This window comes from Ptychodera flava, chromosome 15 (assembly GCF_041260155.1).
Source record: "Ptychodera flava strain L36383 chromosome 15, AS_Pfla_20210202, whole genome shotgun sequence".
NCBI classification, from domain to species: domain Eukaryota; kingdom Metazoa; phylum Hemichordata; class Enteropneusta; family Ptychoderidae; genus Ptychodera; species Ptychodera flava.
The window spans coordinates 37309584-37317975 of record NC_091942.1 but is presented as its reverse complement, the minus strand read 5'-3'; positions in this window follow the sequence as shown (position 1 = coordinate 37317975).

Below are 8392 nucleotides of genomic sequence, written 5' to 3'. Positions count from 1 at the left end.
CTGGAAGTACGTTTAAAAATAGTGTCTCCCATTTTACAGACTAAGTACTAGTACACACATGACATTGCATTCCTACAGAATTACTCCTCTACAAGTGCAAATCAATCTTATACCCCAGAAATGTGAAATGATCCACCTCATAATGACCTCTGCACCTACTTTAAAAGTGATGAGATAGACAGTTCTAAAGAAGAGTTTTTGACGAAAAATGGTTAAAATTGGCCAAAAATACAAATATGCAAATTTCACCATGATTTCAATGGATCCTATTTTAAATTTGGTCATTCTTAGGAACCTGTAAACCAAATTTTAAAGCAATAGGACCATTGGTTTTAGATAATTTTTTGACAAAATGAAAAAAAAAACATCAAAAGAGAAAACAGCCAATCTTAATTGGCATCACATAAGTACGGCTAAATCTGCGTCGCCTGCGATACTTTACAACCAGGTATGACAATGATCAGATGGGCAGTGCCTAAGTTCTTGATTTTTGACCAATTTTACAGTTTTGTACCTCATTTGAATTTTACGATGCTATTTACTCAGCTAGTTCACTCTCGTGCGCGGGAAATTTTTCGTGAGGTTTTGATATTGTTTGCCTCGCAAGGCAAATTCCTCACCGTGTGCGCCGGAGAAAGTGAATTCCCTTTGCCACTAAAGCACACGTAAGGAGATCGATATGACAGCGCAAAATGAACGCCCGTAGCCGGCCGTAGCAGTCGCTTGTGGTTCAATAAACGGCAAAGGCAGCTGTACACATTAGAAAGATAGGCCAATCTATCTTTTTGTCATGTATTTTCAAGTTGACGGCAGTTGCTCAAAACCTTTCCTCAAAAACCGATTGTTCGGTGTCTTTAACCTTTTCAATCATCAATATCCAGCGATGGCTCTGGACAGTTATGAATTTCAAGCACGTTTGGCAAAAGCTCTTCTCTTATAAATAATTGTTCGACTTCTGTTAACTTTAGTTTGCTAGTGAAGTCTTTAGGCCTACCCTTATTTGAGCATGGATTGGAATTTTCATTGAGAAACGTTGAGCTAAACTGTAAAAACAGTTCTTTCTCATCAGATTTAAAAGCTCTCATGAAATATGTCTGACAACTCAGATTTAGTTCGCTTGGCATGTCTTTGCTTTTATTTTAGCGATATTTGAGGGTTAATGTGTTGGTCCTCGTTGAATATCACATTTTCGACACTTTTGTCCGATAGCCATCAAATTTAATTATTGCACGCTGGTACTACTTCCACAGGGAACTTAGTAATCTTGTTGTTGTTGTTGTTGATGGTGGTGGTGATGATGATGATGACGATAATAAAAATATTAAAAAACAATGTCTCATTCCTTGCTGTTGTTTGTCGATGTTGTAGATAATTGTAAAAGAAAACTGTAATCGTGATCAAAAAACGACGTAGGTCGCCCAACGTCACTCCCGTCCTATTATACAACCAAGGGTGGAATCGAGATGCCCCTGATCAAGGCTCATCAGCCACCTTCAAGGCCCAGAAAAAACACCCCATTCACGAGCGATCGATTGAAATGTGCTATCATAGGCACTGAAATTTATCTCACTGACCTAATTTGGGCTTCACTTGAACTACCGACCTGCAAACGAGTGGAAAAACGGCGATTTCCAAGTCGTACCCGGTCAAAATCGATCACATTTGAACTTCCCGGTCGATGGTGACGGCGCTTTCGTCACTGGGCATTTAAATTGACCAATTGGGGGCCCTGTAAAGGCTGCTTCGGCCAGCCGATTGTTTATGTTTCAATGCTCCCTGCTCGTACGCGTACGTGTAACGTTCAAAAGTACGCGAAAAAACGTAGAAAAACCTTCATAGTCATGCAGATAAACGGAGACTTTCCAACTCTTTGTCAGGAAATCTGCCATTTTACGTCAGGATATACTGTCGATAGTTAGAGCGTACACTTCCGTGTATTTGACTTTCCCCCGTTACAATGATACAAGCGTAATCAACATCCGGGCTCGTACTTGAGCGAGTGTACATTGTCGTTGTGAATGAGTATTCCAGGTGATAGTTTACTGTAAATGACGGGTTGATTTGTCATTGGTATCCATATATAAGTATTATTCTACAAGAATAGAAATTGAATGAAGTTGAGACCGCGAAGTTTAAACTGTAGTGAAATTTTGCGTTGGGACAAGCCTCCTCATGTATTGGTAATGAGAGCTGGCCGAAGCAGCCTTTACAGGGCCCCCAATGGTCAATTTAAATGCCCAGTGACGAAAGCGCCGTCACCATCGACCGGGAAGTTCAAATGTGATCGATTTTGACCGGGTACGACTTGGAAATCGCCGTTTTTCCACTCGTTTGCAGGTCGGTAGTTCAAGTGAAGCCCAAATTAGGTCAGTGAGATAAATTTCAGTGCCTATGATAGCACATTTCAATCGATCGCTCGTGAATGGGGTGTTTTTTCTGGGCCTTGAAGGTGGCTGATGAGCCTTGATCAGGGGCATCTCGATTCCACCCTTGGTTGTATAATAGGACGGGAGTGACGTTGGGCGACCTACGTCGTCTTTTGATCACGATTACAGTTTTCTTTTACAATTATCTACAACATCGACAAACAACAGCAAGGAATGAGACATTGTTTTTAATATTTTTTATTATCGTCATCATCATCATCATCATCATCACCATCAACAACAACAACAACAACAATAACAACAACAACAACAACAACAACAACAACAAGATTACTAAGTTCCCTGTGATTTCATCATCAGACTCTTGGAATTGTCGTCCAAATACCATACTTGTCCTTCAATGAGTATATTGGTTACAAAATGTTCTACTAATCGCATTGCTTACATCGTTTGTAGATTTGAATCTAGCACTATTGACCTTTTTTGTATATCAGCACATTTTTGAGAATCCTGCGTTTATTAAAACAATGAAACTCTTCGTCTCTGTAGCAGTTTGTATGATATTATGTAGGATTTATTTTTACAGGTTCCTCGGGGTGGCTACATTTCGATTTTGGCTAAAATATGCGCTGTTTTGAAACAGTTTATGATGTTGCTCTAAGAGAGACGAATGTGAAATGTGCCTATGTAAAGTTTTTGGTTTGGGGAAAGTCTTCAGCGAAAGCCTGAACATTTCTTATGTAGCCTCCATTTCGAATATGCAAATTTCTGACGAATACAAAGACGCAATGAAAAAATTGTAGATTCACCTTATTTAAGGTGAAGCTTCATCCATGGCCAGTAGTCAAAAATCCTGCTCGTTTTACATTTTTTACATTTATTCATGCACGAAATACATTCTTAAAATGTATTAAATTAAAAAATGTATTTCGTGCAAGCCCAGCTGGACTCGACCCGATCTTAGAATGTATTTCGTGCAGACCTATCGTGCAATAAATTTTAATACATGTAATACATGTTTTACATGTAAATGTAAAAATGTAAAGAATTTATTTCGTGCAAGCCCATCTAGACCAAGTGCCGCGAATGTATTTCGTGCAGACCTTTCGTGTAATAAATGTAAAAAAATGTTAGATCGGCAACTATTGGCCATAGCTCAAATTTATTTGGAATTTCCAGTGTACGTGGTATACACAGATGGAAGTTATGTTGCTCTATACTGAACTGCTCCACGCGCCTGTGGGTGAACACAATACAGTGTCGACGCTGCTGTTTGGAATTTCTTCTTTACTCGCTTTTTCCAATAACTCCAACTATCCTGCCACCATTGGAGTAGTAGTTGAAGTACCCATGCCTCCAGAGTCAACCTCAAGGACTGTCGATCCCTGTCGGTCTTCCTATTTGGCGGACTGCTTCCTCTCTCCATCTTGGAATTGCACCAGTTGTAGAAACTGTCACCAACACGATTGGAACTAATTTGGGATAATTGGATCTTTATATTTTTCAAATTTCTCAAAAATTTCAGGTGCCCTATAGCTGAATGTTGCCTTATTACAAATAACTCATAAAAAAGTGTGTAACTTGAAAAGAAAAGCAGATGAGGTTACATTAGCAGCCTGAATCGACATTACTTTACCATCCAATTATCCCAAATTAGTTCCAATCGTGTTCACCGGAACTGTCGTATGGGACCCATACTATACGACCAATATAAAAACTGTGTATCCAAGGTACAGTGGTGATTGAAGAAAGTTAAAACTAATAGTGTCTGTCATAATCTACATCGTGTAATTTAAATGTTGCAGCTATGATGATGAGGTGCATCTAGATATTGTGCACCAAATACATTATTGTTAACAAGAAACTTGCACAGGCGCAGTGCAAACGACTGTTTCTCTTTGATATAAACTAAGGGAGCTTTCAGTAATTACAGGGAGTGTGGGCCGGGGGAATTTAGGGGAGGGTCACTTTTTAGAAAACAGTTCAAGGGGGAGGGTCACTTTTATAAACCTATCTTGGGGGGAGGGTCACTTTTGACAGAAGCAGATTTTATGGCCAAAACTTTGATTGTCCATGTGATATTTCCTGAATAGGAAATCACCAACAAAATACGTACACAATAGACCGCCATGCATAGTAAATTGACATTTCAGTGAAATTCCAAAATCAAATTTCTTGCACAATCATGGACTTGTAACCACTCTAGTCTAATCAAGAACAATAATCTAAATAATCAAGCATACATAAATGCACAGATTTATCTAATTTTGTACTGAAAAAAAATTATTCATAGTTTCATCATAGACCCCAATGCATAGTGAATCGACATTTCAGTGAAATTCCAAAATCAAATTTCTTACACAACCATTGACTTGTAACCACTCTAGTCTAATCAAGAACAATAATCTTAATAATCAAGCATACATAAATGCACAGATTTATCTAATTTTGTATTGGAAAAAACTATTCATAATTTCATCATAGACACCATGGATAGTGAACCAACTTTTTAGATGAAATTCAGAAATGAATTTCTTGTACACAAATGCACATTTTACTTCCCTATTCAAGCAAAGTACATTTAAATACATTATCAAACATATATAAAATACAGATATAGCATGTTTTGTTGGGGTAAATTGTCAATAATTTGCCTGATAGACTCCATGTATTATGATTTGATATTTTCGGATGAAGCACTAAATCAGCCACATCTTGCCCTCTTATAGTTGCACAAAATATGGTGACCCTCCCTCAAATGTATGAAATACCATATCTCTTCAAAAATTCTTGCGTGATAAATTGCGACTGTCCCTCCAAAACACCAGCCCTCCCCTCTGTAATTTGTCCCTAACATAACAATTGAACCAATTGTTATGTAAATTAGCTGATACTGTTTTAGTTATTCCTGGGGAGAATACCGCAGTGGTTGGGGGGAGGGTCAAGTTTTAGAATGTCGGACAAGGGGGAGGGTCACATTTTAGACAGGAGGATAGGGGGAGGGTCACATTTTACGGTACAGGTGTGCGCGAAATTCCCCCGGCCCACCCCCTGTAATTACTGAAAGCTCCCTAACGCAGAGTAGGCGATTACGATAGGCCTTCACCATCTATGGCTGGTTGTCACTCTATGTGTGAAGTAAGATTTTGTACAGTAAGGGTGTTCACAATGCACGTAACTGTCGTCTACGTAGCTCTATTGTTTAGCGGACCACTGTTAGCCCATCATACAGTGGATAGTAGTCTTTTCAAACCTTGATGGGGCGCTTCCTATGGAGCTCTTCATTAAAGAGAAATCACGGAAATTGCCAACTTTACTTGTTTACCGGTTACCTGCTTTTGTAATTGCCCTTTTTAACTATTTGGCTTAAACGAAAGATAGGCAAAATGGTTCAAACATCTGCAATTTCAAAATTCCTCTCCATGTTCCCCATAAGGTTCTCCTTTGGACCCTACATATCCTTTTTACAGATAGTGGACAAGGAGTTTGAGAACCGAAGTTGTCATTATTGTGACGAGATAATCTTTTGCCACTTACAACCTACCCTTGAGTCTGAAAGGATTATTCTTCAATAACGTACGGTGGGCAACAAAATTAACTTTAAATATGAAAACTTTATCGAAAACTTTCAAATTACTAGGCGCTTTTGACACTCGGTTATTCTTCAGATGATCGAGAAATTGGCATACGTAAAGTTTATGGATCCCCGTCTTTTGTGGCGAAACTATTTTCAAACTACTAGTCAGCCAATTTTCAATTTTAGAATGTCATATTTTGATCGATGTAACGGTTACACATACAGTCCCCTCGCACCGGGCCTCCCTCTGGTCTCAGCCCCTCAAAGCAAATAAGCCCTCTACGGAACCCTTTCAGTAAAACTGAATCCTAAGCTCCATGCCCCGTAGACTTGGTTCAAGTCTGTGATTTGTGAATGCTTGTGTGGAGCGAACGCGATGATTTGTGTTGCTTTCATGTGAAACCTGTGAGTAGGTTGAACGCGATGCACATTCCGAGGATACAGGGGAGTTTCACCCACGGCAGAAACCAAGTCACTACTGCGCAGACTCAAAGGTAACGCGTTCCATCACCAGTTAAACGTGACCCGGGCTGCCTAATTTCTCTGTTTGTATTAAACAAGGGGAACTACACTTGGCTCACATTTGACTCAATGTGGCAGGCTAGAGTGAGTGTACTTACCTATATTTACCCCTGGGAACATGCATACTAAGTTTCAAAGTAATCTGACGTGCGATTTAAGAGTAATTGATTTTTTGACCAAAAATGAGAAAAATTGCCCCAAAAATACAAATAGGAAAATTTCACCACAGTTTTAAGAAATCTGGCAGAAGACAACCCTAGGATCAAGAGTATCAAGTTTCAAAGCAATCCAACAAGAACTTTGGGAGAAAATGATTTTTTTGATCAAAAATGGGAAAAATTGCCCCAAAAATACATATATGAAAATTTCACCAAAACGTGGACTAATCTGACAGAGACCAACCCTGGGTTCATTCATAACAAGTTTCAAGGCAATAGGACGAGTGCTTTCAGAGAAGATTTTTTGACCAAAAACGGGAAAAATAACTCTAAAAATCCAACTATCAAAATTTTACCACCATTTTATCAAATCTAACTAAAGTCACCACAAACAACCTGCATACCAAGTTTCAACCAAATCTAGCTTATGATTACAGAGTTTTAGAGATTTTCCGGATTTTCTTGTTTTTACCTCATTTGCATATTTTTGACATGTTCATTTGAACAAATTCACATCTCCACCCTAGGGTGCACATGTACACCAGCTACTGCGATGGTAGGTGCTGCAGGTTTTGAGTTTTTGATGTGGACAGGCATACATACCACAGACGTTGCCGACCTACCATATGAACCTTTTAAATATATATACATATACCAAATGTGAGCTAAAAATTCACCAAATTAACCAAGTCTACATGCCCTGCTGGGTATGTTCAAAACTTTTTTATGCCAGATTCCCACTCTCAAACACATGTGGAGGTATATATTGACTGACGAGACTGATAATATAAACTTAGTTGATCTCCTATACTACATGTAAAAGCTCAAATCTACTACAAGATGTGGGGCAATGTCTAAACTGCAAAGTTCCTGGATAATACGTACCATAACTGTTGGTTCAGAATAAAATAAAAGTAGCATGACTGCTATTTTAGATATTTATTGTTTGGACAAAGATGATCCTTCTGACAGTTAAATTTTCTACCTTTGCTTGCCCGCCAGTTAAAGAAACATACTTTGGAAAATCTTTCTCTCGATTGCATGATGAGACTATGGCAGCTGTTGATGACCTTCATGTACGGCAGTATTCAAAATGAATTCCAAGACTAAACATCAAAGATGGCCTTAAATACTCATAATGAATTAAACACAAGTCCTGACTACTAACCATGGCAAAGTTGTTTGCCCAGTATACACAGGTGTAGATTGCCATAAAGATCGTTTTTGATTTTTTGTTTACTTTTGAGTAAAAAACCTTAAAAATGTGTCTTTAGGTAAACAAATGTATGTTAACTGTTTATGAAAAACAAACAAAATTTTTGAACTCTCCATTGACCAAGCTAATGAAAAATCTACATGTTGGGTGTGTGACCTCTTCTTTATGTGTAAATGCGGATTGAAAATAGGTATCAATGGAGGTGAGTTGCTACCTTAATGCAGATACATAATAATATTGCATATACATATAACAGAGAGAGACTTTTTTGAGGGTGGGGATTAGTTTGGAGTTTTTGACTGCAACGTCTGGATGCCATACCTTGTGAGGATTTACTGAATTTTCTAAAATGAAGATTATCCTGATCTCCTCACAAAATGGACATATAGGAAAACAGAATTCTTGACATGAACAACCATTATGCACATCAATCTTTGTCATTACTTTATTTTTCCTTTTTGTAGGGAAGAATGATAAATTCACAGTGACAGAGATATGGCTGCTTGAAAGGAAACAATTTCATATCGCAGTA